The following is a 15,889-nucleotide window of genomic DNA, read 5'->3' as shown; positions in this document are numbered from 1 at the left end:
TCACAGCTATAGTCCACAGGGGCATTACTGTGCTAGTAGTGGTACTGTACTATGATGACCTTAGGATGTCTGTCAATAGCCAATGGTGCACATGTTAACAGCAGATGTGGCCTCCCACACATACCGTTTCTGTGAAGATGATCCCTATTACAATAGCAATAGTCTACAAATATACCTGCAATACATACATGACATCCCCTGGCACTGAGAGGTTGGGACTATTGGGGCTGAGGTAGGGATCCACTGCAAGTGCAGGACATATGGCGAACATATATGTATATATAATTATACATATATCCATATAGATATATACACATATACATATCCCCCAGGCATTGTGTACAGAGTGTAGATAGAGGCTGCTGACCTATACATCTGCATTACGTACTGTTGATTGTCTGGTATGCTGTGGGCCAGTCTGTCATTACTATTGTACTACTTGAAGGCCTCAGACTAGACAGCAACATATGTCAGCCTTTCCAGACTACTGTCTCAGTATAACTGTTTCACAGTTGCATTACACTGTTCATATGGATGTCAGTGTCTAAACGGCTATATGACAAGGCATATACAACTGTAATAGTACACAGATATAGCTTTCACATTCATTTATGCACACCTGTGTGTGGTGTTATACCCTTTGAAATCTCTGTTGATATATGTTACAGGTTATGAATGTCATTCGTATGGGTGGCTCATACAGTCTCCAGTTGGTAAGGTGGTGACTGTAGGAATACTGGCTGCTCAATATTGTGTGCATATACTACATATGTATTTTACTGTACATATCTCTCTGTGTGTATGTGTAGTTACATATTTATCTTTATATATGTATATGTATATATATCTATATATATATATATATATATATATATATATATATATATATATATATATATATATAAATATATATGCCTGTATCTGCATATATGTGTCTGTGTATATGTATCCTAGGGATGACCATGTCATGTGTGGTTCTAGTTATGGGATCTGCAACACTTGGTACTGTATTACAGGGGGGACATGCTTGGCTGGGGGGAGTATACCTATTCGTACCAGACATATCTTGTGTGGGGCTTCTCAACTTCATTAACGTTGCATTAGGACATATATGTTTTTGTTATTTCCCCATTATCTCCAGATGTCTGCCCGTATACACCTATATATGTATATGTATATATCTGCTGACATATATATGACCTGCTGTATATATTCACACATGTAGATGTAGACATATATATCCATAGATGTAGGCATTTGCATGTATATATGTTCATATATATTTATATATGTATATTTTATATATATATATATATATATATATATATATATATATATATATATATACATACATACATATATCTACATATATCAATATGTTGTACCTGTTTAGATATTAATATATTTACTCACACACATACATCTATATGTTGGAATAGATTCTCTGTGCTGTTGAATGACTGGGCTGGATGATATGTTTGCGTAAACATCAAGGTTATGTATATTTGCCATAGTTTAGTGGTAAATCACTTTGTGTATGGTGTGCACGGTCCTGGGTTTGATTTTATTGCTGGCCAGAACACGGCCTGTTGCATACAGAGTGATTAAGGCACTTTACAGCAGTGGTAAGTGGGTTTGCATGGAGGTAAGCACTGCTAAAACCTGGTTACAGTTTCTTATACTCAGCTTCTAAATTGCTTAACCTGTATAGGCAGTGCTTAGCTCCGCTCATACCCATGCAAACCTGCTTACAACTGCTTTAAAGTGCCTACTCCGGCTTACCCTCATGCTAACCTCTTTCAAAGAAAAGAAAAAAAGTGTTGACAGGAAAGTGTTGAAAAAAGGGGCACAAAGCAGGAAAGGCAGTAGGGAAAATAGCTAGGCATGTGCAGGAAGGATGTAGGAAAGGTCCATAGCTGCCCATTTTTTCTACAGCAACAGCTGTGCATATACACTGAATTTGGAGGTAGATTTGGACCCTCAAATCATTGGAAGAGGGTTTAGGACAACATAAATTCATTGTGATGCCAATTAGACCAGATTGCATGTGTCCAGTGGACACATGTGCGAAATGGACAACCATGTATGGGGTGAGATTGTTTTGTGGGAACAGATTCCCTTTCATTTTCTTTTCAGGTGGGAGTGGGATATTGTGGAGGAGTTGTAGGTATATTTGAGGAGGTAGGTTGGGTAGGTTAACAGACATGACACACAAGAGGCATACAGGGGTGGTATATGACACATGTGGGGGGTAAACACCTTGATGGGAAGGTGTGTTGGGATATCAGAAGCCCACAAGCCCCTAGTGGTAACAGTGGGACTGAGATCCCCACCCTTGGGCAGTCACCAAAGTGTCCCCTCAGTGCCATACCCTTGTGAAATATGACTGCAGACCATTCTCCTGCTGACACATGTATACCTACAACACAAATGGATAACATTATGGAGATAATCAGTGTTTTTGACAGCTAAAATGCATCATAGCTGCATGGCTACACTACCTGACATGTATGCATTACACATTACCCCTGACAACATCTTACACTGCAGTACATAGCAGCACTCTATAACAGTCACTGTGTGCATCAGAACCATATTAGCCTGTACCTGCATCAATGTTATGGATGACAGGGATGTGGCACAGGTATCTTTATATGCACAGGGTGTGTTGCTGGTTTGCCAGAGGCCGAGGATGGTCCATACATGTGTTACCATGTGTGTGGGTGAGGGGTTTGGTTCATTGATTGGGGCATGGTGATGTGGTGTGTGTCGGTATGTGGTCACCCTAGGTGTGGTTGCATAGTGCATGGGTATGCATGCACACAGTCCTGCCATGTGGCTGCCCTATACAGGTGTTGTTGGACAGCTGCAGACCATATCTGCCAGGGGGTGCAGTTCTGTGCCTCCAGCCACGGACACATTGACTGTGCCTGCCAGGTGTTCCATGGGCACATGCAGGTACAGACCTTGAGGTGCTACTCTCCCCTGATGACAGGTGTCTACTGGAACCATGTCCTGCCTGGGACTGGCCAGGGCCATGTGCATGAACCCTGCTGTGGTGTGGTGTGGACAGCACCCCCAGTGGTGTGCTGGGGCTGGTACTGCCACTACAGGAGCGGCTTGGTGTCCTGGCACGTTCATGTTGACAACCAGCTGCTGGTTTTTCTGGCCTACTTCCACGCGGCCGTTGCACCACTCCTACCACACATTCAAGCACGGACATACCACAGTCGAGGAGGCCCACCATCTCACCCCACCATCTATCCATGACCTTGGTCTGTTCATGGAGGGCAGCAGCAAGGTCATGGAGGTTGCCACTTATAGATGAGAAAGCAGCCCTCTGCAGCCTCAGGCTCTGTCTGGTGTACATGTCCATACATGCCTGTGCCTCCATTACAGTCTGAAACATGCTCCTGGTGGTACCATTTGTGGTGCCTCTGCCAGGAACATGATGATCAGTGGCTCTCCCACAAGCACCATGGTACATCTGCTGATATGGTGCCCTGCCAGACATCTGGCTATGCTGACTGTGACCTGACACAGTTGGCATGGACACCACACTTTCCTGGTCACGGGCACAAACCTCCAACTGTCCCTCTGCTATGGCCACGTGTGATGGGGTTTTTAGAGGCACTGTAACTGTGTATGGGCTTGGGGTGGCTAGGAGGGTGATGACACATGATGGTGCAGTTTTGGCCTCTTACAACCCCACCTGTGCCTCAACAGTGCCATCATCATCATCATCAGTGTCTGTACAGACACCTACCTCAGTTTGCATGCAGGAGAGACCCTGACCCATCTTGCAACCTGTGGGGGAAACAAACACACACTTTAAGACCTGTACAGCATTGCATAACAGTGCACACTTTTACACACACACACACACACACACACACACACACACACACACACACACACACACACACACACACACACACACACACACACACACACACACACACACGCACACACACATACACACACACACATACACACATACACACACACACTCACACTTGTACACCTCCACACACTGACAGTCCACCTTACTACCTCCTTTTTCCTGGGTTTACAGACAGTCCCACATTCAGTTACATATGTTCCCCATCCTGCATGACACTTGCTAACATACACTCATTAATACTACCCATTAACATATCATTCCTCTCCATGCCTACACGTGTGATCACAACAAATGACCTGTTATTCCATCACCTCCTTGACATTGGTGGAGTAGGTTGTACATGGTCTCACTGCTGTCATCCAGTATTACCTTGTGTATGTCCAGTCATGGTGTACATGGCCCCTGTATGGTTGGGGCTGCTGCATTCACTACATATGTCACACACCGGATTCTCATACTACAGTCTTGCTCAGTCTATGCCACATCTGCTGCATAATCAACCCATCATGCGAACAACAGTAATACCTGGATACACTCACTGATGTGGTTTGGTAATTCCCCATTGCATTACTAGTGCTGCATACATGGGTAGCTGGTTATCTATCTGCTGCTGGCAATATGATGTGTATACCTGGTATGTACTTTCCCTCCCAATGCATGTTCTGTGCTACAGACCTTGCTATTCAATCAGCTGTCCTGTGTTCACATATCGGACAGGTTGTCCTGGTGTCTCATGTGTCACTACATTTACTTGTGCAGCACAATCGCAAGGAGAAGTACTGCCATGTGATCAATCCCACTATCACCTGTGCATATATGGACACCAACACAAACAGACACACATGTACATTCACATCTGACATGCATTGACCACACTCCACTCGACCAGATTGCACTTAGAGACACAATCAACACACACACACCCCACACACACACCTACATGTGGGATTGCACACCTTATGTACACATAGTCCTCCCATTACCCTTCTGTAAGCATGCATTACATCTGGTGCTCAACAGCATGCAGTGCAACTATGGTGAACTCATGCTAGTATCAGTATACATGTGTGTGATGTATGGGCTGTATTGATAGGTGATGGCCCTTCCCATTGTTAACACTGCACCCATGTACAAAGTGTTACTGTGGACCTGTTCTGTACCCTGCCTTGTACTGTCCACCATACCTTACAGGTGTACAAACCATTGCTGCATATTTAGTACTGTGTCAGTTATGTCAGCTCCAATGCTCACAGCCCCTATGTGTTACAGCAACCCATACCTGCGTTCATATGTGAACAGATATCATTTGTGAATGCCTGATGTCTGCTTTACAGATCACAACATCAGCAGTGCATGTACGACCAGAACAGGACTATTACACTGACAACCACCAGACCTTACCATGGCTGTGGGGGGTGCCCTACACATGTTCCAGAACTCTGCATGGTTGCAAGATCTGTTCATGTGCACATCCCTTGGAGTGCATACACTGCTGTCACTATTGCTGTGGGGTCAGGGTTACGTCTGCACAGTTACATTACCTGATTGTGTGCAGATACAGCCATGAGGGTGTTGTTTCACACATGTCCCTACTGTAGGCCATGTGTCCTGCCATACCTCTCATCCCTGTGGACACATTGCATAATGACAGGATGTTAGTTATCTTGCATGTGTCTGTTGTACACTTCCGATACCCCAGCATGGTCTCTACTGTGATGCAGTGCATTTCACAACAACAAAACATGAACGTGTACAGCATGCAGTATGGGTAGGTGTGTTAGATGTGTGCTTGGAATATCCCATAGCCATTACATGCACAGTGTATTGTCATGCATGAACATGAACCACACTCACCAGCTACAGACTGCTGCTGTGGTGGTATCCTGGAGGGACCTACATAAGAGTGTGAGAACGTTGTTGTCAGTGGCCACAGCCATGGCATTCGTAAAAAGTGAGTGCAGCATTACATTACATCTACAGTAGGAGTCCAGAATACTACTGCTTATGCATGTCTGTTTATTACTACTACACAGCAATAGACTATGTATATGACATCTCATATTTGCATGATGTACCTGCACAGATGCAGATGCATACACAAGAGTGGTGTTCGGATGTGCCTTGGGGCCTTACCTGCATGCTCCTCAGCCAGTGTGTCAGTGGCACCCACCTCCACAATGCAGCCTGCCAGTTGTTGGTGCTACAGGCAGGCAGGTGCCACAAGGCTCCCGAGAAGCTCCTCCACATGGGTGAGGGGTGGATGGGTGGCTTGCCCCCCCTGTTGTGAGGTGGTCCCCCCATACAGCAGCTGCACGCTGACGTATATGGCAAAGCAGGTTGCTGCAATGATGCCGAACCTGCTTATAGCTGTGGTTCTGCAGTCCAACATCATTGAGTCTGTGGACTAGTTTATTCCACAGGGTGGTCCTCTCCTGCTGATCATGGGCTGTCCGGCCAAACAGCTATTCATAGCGCTGTACCAAATGTTCAATGATGACTTCTGTTTTGGCAGCACTGTAAGCTGGCAAACGGGTGTGGGGAATCCTCCCTGGAAGACATAAAGATGGAAACAGGTCTGAGCAACTCATACAGCAGGGTTACCATAGTTCTTAAAATGCATCTTTGTCTCCACCCACCATATCAGCTACAACAAACCATTCACAGAATGCAGTTGGTATGTCAGCTGCTTACCTACCATTGGGACATATGTTGTATTGTACCGAGCTTTGTGCTATGTGTTTGTGCCATGCTTCGTGCTATGTGTTTGGAGCCATGCTCCCTGTGGGGACACTATTGTTAGACTATTTCACCTGCACCTGCCATTGTATAACTATATATATATATATATATATATATATATATATATATATATATATATATATATATATATATATATCCGTATATGTTTAGATATATCTTGTGGGTTGTTTATATACCTATATCTATATGAATGTCTGTATATCTGTAGACATACTTCTCTAATTATATATCACACATATATTTATCTATATGTGGGGTGCAAACAGAAATCTGGTCCACATTCTGTAACTGTCTTTCATTCACAGCTGCACTATCCTGCCTTACTGCAACACAGCCAGGTGTCACATATGAACACTAACTGACATTAGGGTGGTATATATGGTGAGGGATTGCTGGTAAGCCTATTATACACCTATGGCATTTGTGCATGCTGCATTACACATTAACATGACTGTCCTGCAAATGCTGTGCTCTAATACCCATGTGTCTATCAAGACGGCAGTACTTCCACCACCAGCAACTGCCCACACTAACAAACCAAACACACATATTATGGCTTAAATCTTTGTCATTCATTGCTGATCTGAAACAGATGGCGGGTATATCCCACTGCCTACAAGGACAGACAGTATTGTCCAAAGCAGTTGTTCAGCAGAGCTTCATTACAGGGACAACTACAGATGGCACATATAAATCAATCCACATAATATATCCTATTATTCTATACCACATACAACATTCAATTACATACATATATGTTTTACATACCTGTCATTTTTTTTCTGACAGCTGTGACAGCTTGTTGTTGTTTAAGGTTTTTTTCTTTTTTTTAATTTTCTGTGTGCCTTTCTCTTTCTCTCTCCACTAGAGTGATTTAACTGGTTTGAATGGATTGCAGCATGGCTTTTGTAAGTGATGCACATAATCAGATGATGGGCTCTGCACCAGTCAGTATGCAACAGTTGCTAACTGCGTGCAGCCTGCTGTGTAGTACTTCATATAACCACTGTCATGGCAACCCAGTACTATAAAATACTGACTCATGTGGGCGTTGTCCCTTAACCTGTCCAGTATGGAGGACATCCTTCCTGGTAGTGGGCAGCAGTGTTACAGACAGCAGGTTGCAATACCTCTTACAGCAGGAATTGCAGACACAGGCCAATTACACATTTGTATGAGGTTCCAGACCTATAGACAGAGTGAGTTGTGTTGTTATGTGCGTTGTATATTGTTGGTCTTGCAGTGTTTGTGTGTACATAGTAGTTTAGGATGGAATGCAGTCTGTCTGCATAGCTCTCAACTGTGGGCCTATCCACATGATGGCCAGTGAATTGTCTGTTTAGTTTGGTCTGTGCACTACACAGGTCTTGTCCTAGATATATCACTGGCAGTCTGTATGTTGCATGTTATAAGTACATGGCTACATCCATTTGTGTTTCTGATGTCTTATTCCTGCATAAGGGTATGTTGCAACAAATCCTGTAACCCCAGCAATTTCCAGGATGTGTAACAGCAATATTGCAAGTATGGCCCTGTGTTCCTGCCTCTGTCCTCCGCATATATGGCAGGCTTTGTCCAACTGTGATACAGTCAGGGGTTGTTGGGTAATGGACTATCATTTACTGCTAGCATTCCTGCTATCATCCCAGTCATATCGTGGACTCCCACAAAATATGTTGGTCAGGGTCCATACATGTGACAGATACATTGACATTACCACAACTAATACATTTCCACCTAGGGCTTGACTACAGGGTGTAATTGGAGGCTGCTGAACTACATCAGTAATTGTTGATTGTTACCTATCTTGAATGCAAATCCTTTATCTACTGTTATTCTAATTGAAGGCCTTGGCCTGGACAGCATAGTATGTTATATATCCACATTGCTTGCATCTGCTCTTTTGTGTAGGCCTTGCATTCATCACTGATTACATATTTCTGACTTTATGTGCTGTAAGTAATGGCATACATTATTGTATAGTACACAAATACACAAATAAAGGTTTTATGTGTATGCATACCCATGTGTCATGTCATGTCCTTTGAATTGTGATTGGGTATATGTTTAACGTACGTATTCTCATTTGTGGGAATGGTTGCCACACTACACATTTCACAGGTACCAGTTATTGTGGCTGAGGGATATACTTTGCAACCAGTACTTCCACACTACTTCTACATATGTATGGCTACTAATACCGTTTGTCTGTGTATATGTGTATGTAACTATATGTATATATATATATATATATATATATATATATATATATATATATATATATATATATATATATATATATATGGGTCCCCTTGACTTCATCGACACGCCGAAACACCAGCGCTAAGAAGACCGACACGAGAAGACTAACGAGACAGATGATCGACAATGTGAAATCCCGACAGTCGAAACACCGACATGGGCAACGTCTGAGTGCGAGTCGGTAAGTGTGCAATAGTGAGGAATTTAGCATTAGGGAGCAGACAGGTAAGTGTGTGCTAGTGAGGGATTTAGCGTTAGGGAGCAGACAGGTAAGTGTGTGCTAGTGAGGGATTTAGCGTTAGGGAGCGGACAGGTAAGTGTGTGCTAGTGAGGGATTTAGCATTAGGGAGCGGACAGGTAAGTGTGCGATAGTGAGAGATTTAGCATTAGGGAGTGGACAGGTAAGTGTGAGATAGTGTGGAATTTAGGGTTAGGGTACGGGAAAGGTGAGTGTGCGGTAGTGACGGACTTTAGGTGTAGTGGCGGGTTAAGTGAGTTAGGGTTAGGGTGCGGGTAGAGTAAGTGTGCGATAGTGACGGAATGTAGGTTTAGTGGCGGGTTAAGTGAGTTAGGGTTAGGGTGCGGGTAGGGTAAGTGTGCAGTAGTGTCGGTCCTTAGGGTTAGGGTTTGGGTTAGGGTTAGTGCATGTATAGTTGTGTGTCATGTGTAGTTTACGTTTTGTGTGTCGGTGTTTTGGGTGTCGGTGTTATGGTGTTCGGTTTTGTGAGTTGTCGGTTTTGTGCGTTTTCGGTGATTTGGTGTCATTGTTTTGAGTGTCGGGTTTGTGGCATGTTGGTGTTGTGATAGGGATCCATATATATATAGATATATATATATATATATATATATATATATATATATATATATATATATATATATATATATATATATATATATATATATATATATATATATATATATATATATATATATATATATATATATATATATATATATATATATATATATATATATATATACATATATTTATATATATATATATATATATATATATATATACCGGAACATATTTGTCAATGTATAGATGTATGTGCATATGTGAACCATTGTAATGTGTACTCTTTCCACATTGTACATTCCCTATGGTAGAATGATATGTTACAGATATTGCCCTGACATTTACAGGTGAATTGGCTTACTGTTAAAGCATTGTGGCTGTATTGTGGAGGATCCTGTAGCCAAGAGCTGCATGTGTTGGATATTGGATTGCACAGCATATCCAATAGGGCTATGGGAGGGGGGGTAACATAGCACTAATTACCAGGTATCCCTCATTTGAGTCCCCACGCCCACTAACAGTGCATATGGTTTGTTATGTTGTAGTGAGTGGTTCAGGATTTTGTTCACATGTGGTAATGCTATACACATTTATATATAGATATATATAGCTGTCTATCTGTCTACATTTCCAGATATATATCTGTCCATATGTCCATGCATGTTCGGCTCATATTTTTGGCCTGTACCTCATTCTCTTGGCAAGTGACTGATCTCAGGACTGTAGTCAGTAACTGCCAACACGTTTGTGTTATAGACTTCATCTCCTTCAAGATATGTGTTTTCATATATATAACTGTGTAATTAGCAACATTTTAGGTGTATTAGAGCAGTATTTGACATATATCCCTACTTGTACCCACATTTTGGCACACTTTGTCCAGAATTCTTGCATTAAGATGTTGTGTGGTATGATATTACTACATTTCCTGTACTGTTGACTGATTATGCTGGATGATATGTTTGTGAAAACATCAGATTATGTATTTCTGCCATGGTTTAGTGGTAAATCACTTTGTGTATGGAGTGCAGGGTCCTGGGTGTGAGCCTTGGAGAGGCAGTTTATTTTGGTGCTGGGCAGAACAAGGGACGTTGGCTACAGAGTGATTAAGGCACTTTTAAGCAGTTGTAAGCGGGTTTGCATGGATTTGCGTGATGGTAAGCACTGATAACCCCTGCTTATGTTTTCTTACAGTCAGCTTCGAATTTCTCAACCTGTGCAGACATAGCTTACCCCAGCGCAAGCCCACACAAACTTGCTTACCACTGCTTAAAAGTGCTTACTGCAGCTTACCCCCATGCTAATTTCTTTAAAGAAAAGAAAAAGAGGTTGATAGGAAAGTGGTGAAAAATGGGGCACAGAGAGGGAAAGACCGTAGAGGAAAATAGCTAGGCATGTGCAGAAAGGGTATTGGAAGGGTCCATAGCTGCCCATTTCTTCTACAGCAACAGCTGTCCATATACACTAAATTTGCAGGTACATTTGGACCCTCAAACCCCTGGTAGAGGGGTGAGGACAACATATATTCATTGAGATGCCAATTAGACCAGATTACATGTGTCCAATGGACACGTGTGCAAAATGGACAGCTATGTATGAGGCGAGATTTTTTTGTGGGAACAGATTTCCCTTTTTTTTTCAAGTGAAAGTGGAATGTTGGGGAGGGGTAATAGGTATATTTGGGGAGGTAGGTTTGGTAGGTTAACAGACAAGACGTACGATGCATACAGGGCTGGTATATGACACATGTGGGGGGTAAACACCTTGGATGGGGAGGGGTGTTTGGAAGTCGCATGCCCATGAGCCCTCAACTGGAAACTGTGGGACTGAGATCCCCACCCATGGGCAGTCACTACTGCAACTTCATTGCCCTGAAGGTGGCTGTGCTGGGGGCTGTGTAGTAGGGGCAAGCTCACCCTTTAATAGCGCCACTCAGCCCTCAAGCTGGCATAGCTGCTCTCAATACTCCAGATCGAGCTCCGTATGCACCATGGCCTGGCCCTGTTGACGGGTGACAGGTTCCCCTCCGTGCCTGCTCCGAGGGGGGGTGAGCCCCATCCCCTGCAGTAGTTCCTCATGAAGGTGGTACAGGGCCCAGATGTGCTGGTGACCAGTGCCATGGTGAGCTGAGGTGGGACAGGTGGGTCCACTGGGACCGACCTTCCCATACGAGCTGTATTGTCACAGGTTTATGACAGATATGGGTTAGTAACAGTCAACAGCATTCAGGATTAGTTATAACAGCATGCATAGGTAGTCCCATTAACCCAACCATATTTAATACGGTTGCAGAGCAAGCAGAACACATGCATATATGGAACAACAGTGGCCATTACAGGAGCTGCAGGTTTCATTGATGGCAACAGGCCACCAATATAGGTGTATTTTAACATGGCACATGCATAAAAACAAATGTGAATATTTATAAACCATTAGGACATATGCCCCAACAAAGGTTTGGAGTGTACACGTACCAATTGAGGAGTGTCATTGGGTTATTATGCACATATGGTAGGGGTGAGAGAGAGGGTTCAATTAACTAATATATCCTTGTAGTTTTCATAACTCTTAGTCACTGCAGTGATCTTTCCCTTACATGTATTATTACACTACACAATGGCCTTATATTGTACACTGGTATGTTTATAGATTATTTTATACGTGACCTGTGTCTTACATACAGGTGTGACAGGCTGCAGGTGTTAATGCAACATATGTTGAGAATTGCTGTCATACACTTTGGGTGAGGTGCTAGAATGACAGGTTTGTTTTCAAATACATTCTCTGACTATGTACACGTTTGACTATCAATTATATGTCATTGACAGCTGCCTACATTTCTTGGAACATCACACTGAATTTTCAGGAGAACAGGGTACCAAGCTGGTGATATGGGCCATTTATCTGGACATGCTGGACAGATTGGAACAGTTGTGGGGTGTGAATATGCATACAACTTACAATTTGAACATTCTAGCAAATTCTGTACAGTTGGGTGTAATTATGCATACAGCTTTCTATCTGAACATTGTATCAAAATCTATACAGTTGGGGGTATGATTATGCATACAACTTAGTAGCACTCCCAGGATTCAAACCCCTGCTGTATGTGGCAAAATATTATAGCTAACATCACAGTACACTGTGCTATCAGGGAACTGATGTAAAGCTTTTGACTGTTTTCTATCTAGGTCACTCTAACATGTACGATATGACTGACCTCTTGGCACTTCCAACATTGTTATGCAGGACTTTATACCCATTTTATCTGCATACCATGGTGTGGGTGACACTGCTTAAGATACAACAGTACTATTTATAGTATGGAACAGATCGCCAACATATGAGAGAAGTGTAAACAGATGCACTCCGGGGGTTATACCTTTATTCACAGACTATTACACATTTATTTCTACTGGTAAAACACTTTCTAAGGCTCATATTTTTTGTTATGACAGTACATGCAGACTGATTACTAACCTGCCTCCCGATGCAGCCTTTGCAGCTGGTTCACAGCCCACTCATCGGCAGCTGTCAGAGAAATGCAGTGATATTTAGCCATACCTATCCATAGTATACACAAGCTAGGCAATTATTTACTACTTAGTAGAATGAGTACTTACTCAGTACTGGGACATTGGGCATCTGCCGAGACTCCTGGATCCACTGTTCCAGTACATCTCCCCTCTGCCGCTTCAGGTCAGCATGGTGATGCTTGACCTGCTCACCAGTACGGGGGATACCTGTGGCACTGGAGAGGTCACGGGCGAGACTGTCCCAGGCTTCCATTTTATACTGCAAGCCCTGGTACTGGCCCTGCAGTAGTCTCTGATCATGGTGTTTTACAAGGAGCCATACCATGATTTTTGACTCCTGGATGCCTCAGCGCTGCTCTCTAAATCGAGTGCCTTCACCCACACAAGCCATTCTGCCTGCAGTAGGAAGCTACAACCAGTTATGAGATGTATTCCCAGCTGTGAGGTTTAAATACGGCCATTTTCCTGCACTTTCCCATGATTGGCCAGTTTTGAAAAGGCTAAGCTATGGGCACACCTGCTTACATAAGTTTGGCACTGCTTAAAGAGGTATACCACTAGGCAGATTGAAATGGCTCCCCTACACATTGCTTACACTTGCTAACTTGAGCTGTGCTGCAGTTATCATTCCTTAATAGTTAATTATCACTGTATTTGCCATTTGGCAATGATTTATTCTTCATTACAGGTTATATATTTGTTTGGTATCCATGATTCATGTGTACATACACTGTATGGGGACATGAGGACTTCTACATTTTATTATCACACCTCAGATCTATGCTTATTGCAGTACTCCAGTTCACATATTTATCTTATGTAGAAGGTTATACCACTTCACACTGTACATAGATTCAGTTCAAATGTTTGGTTTGGTTATCCTGTGGTGAGGATTAGTTTCCTGATACCTTGTTCATATCTATTGCTATGATGACTTAGTTGTTAACTACTGTGACTATAGTGTACAGGGTCCTGAGTTTGAGCCTTGCAGAAGCAGTTTATTTTGTTGCTGGGCAGAACATGGGCCATTGGATACAGAGTGATTAAGGCACTTTAAAGCAGTTGTAAGCAGGTTTGCATGGGTTTGAGCGATGGTAAGCAATGCTAACTTCTGGTTACAGTTTCTTACACTAGGTAAGCTTCTAGGCAATGCTTACCCCCACACATATGCACTTAAACATGCTTACTACTGCTTACTTTTGCTTAAACCTGCTTACTAGTGCCTTATTCATTATGACAGTGACACTTCACATGTGCATTTAATGCAGTATAGGTCATACGGTAAAAAGATGTGAGAATATGTTCATATACAGATTTCACATGGAAAATGATATGTACTGCAGTGGGACTCAAACCAGGAATGCCTGTTCATTAGGCGGATGCTCTGACCACTACACTATTGCTGTGCTGCTTTATTTGCATATATATTCCTTGTTATCCTCTTCAGCCTTTTCAGCTGCTTTACACATAGCTAAGTGATGGGCAAACCTACGCACCTACGGTTAGCTGTACTCGGGGGTTTTAAAAAAATGACTACAAGGGTTTCTTCATTTTATTTAAGTGTATTGTTGCTGTTGAACACATGGGGACTGTTGGTGGGGATATGCGGACACTTATGAGCAGTCTCGCTCATTTGTTTATACATTCTTCTGTTCTACTTTGCAAGGCCATGTTTATTCTGAGAGCTCTGCTCTCAGACACACCCCTTGCACTCGTCCATGTTCCATGTAGCATTAGGAGTTCAGGCAGCGTACCTTCGTTACTATGCATGGTGTGCTGCCGTCCTCCTCTTAAACTGCCACTTCTGTGCAGGACAAGATTAATCCTGCATGGAAGATTATTGAATCTGGGGGTCTGTGTCACCTCTACTATTCTGCCTTGCCCTTAATCCATTAAGCTGTCTACTTAACAGCTTAGGTCGTGGCTATAATTTGGCTGCTAGAAAACAACAAAGTTCAAAGACTTCTCACCTTCTCTTTGTCAATGATTTGAAACTATAGCTCATCAGATGAGGAACTGAAAGCACAACTGCAAGTTGTCAAAACTTTTTCAGATGATATAAGAATGTCATTTGGTCTTGATAAATGTTCAAAAGCAACCTTTAAAGCAGGAAAACTAAAGCACCAAGAAAACATCAGTTTGGGAAAAGAATGTTATACAAAAGAACTTGAGTAAGACAGAGTGTATAAATATTTGGGAACTGATGAAGGATCAACAATAAAACATGAACAAATGCAAACAAAACTTAGTAAGGAGTACTTTAGAAGACTTAAATTAATCCTGAAAAAAGAGTTGACATCTAGAAACAAAATCCAAGCTATAAACCAATTTGCTGTTCCTGTCCTAACTTACAGTTTTGGAGTGATTGACTGCCCCCAAAATGTACATGATAGATTAGATAGGAAAAAAGACAGATGCTTCATGCTCACCAAATGATTTATAAAAATCATTGTGTACCAAAATTATATATTCCTCATTCTTGAAGGAGGGATGGGCCTCCTTGAAACTGATTACATGTATAGATCTGCATTTGTCAGACTCCACACATGTCTGCTGACCCCACAAGACCCAAAAACAGTGAAAGTTTTGAAACATGAGGAGAATAAACCTAAGATGATTTCCCTGCTT

Source organism: Protopterus annectens, chromosome 4.part1 (genome assembly GCF_019279795.1).
Source record: "Protopterus annectens isolate FY-2018-M chromosome 4.part1, PAN1.0, whole genome shotgun sequence".
NCBI classification, from domain to species: domain Eukaryota; kingdom Metazoa; phylum Chordata; order Ceratodontiformes; family Protopteridae; genus Protopterus; species Protopterus annectens.
This window is presented reverse-complemented; position numbering follows the sequence as displayed.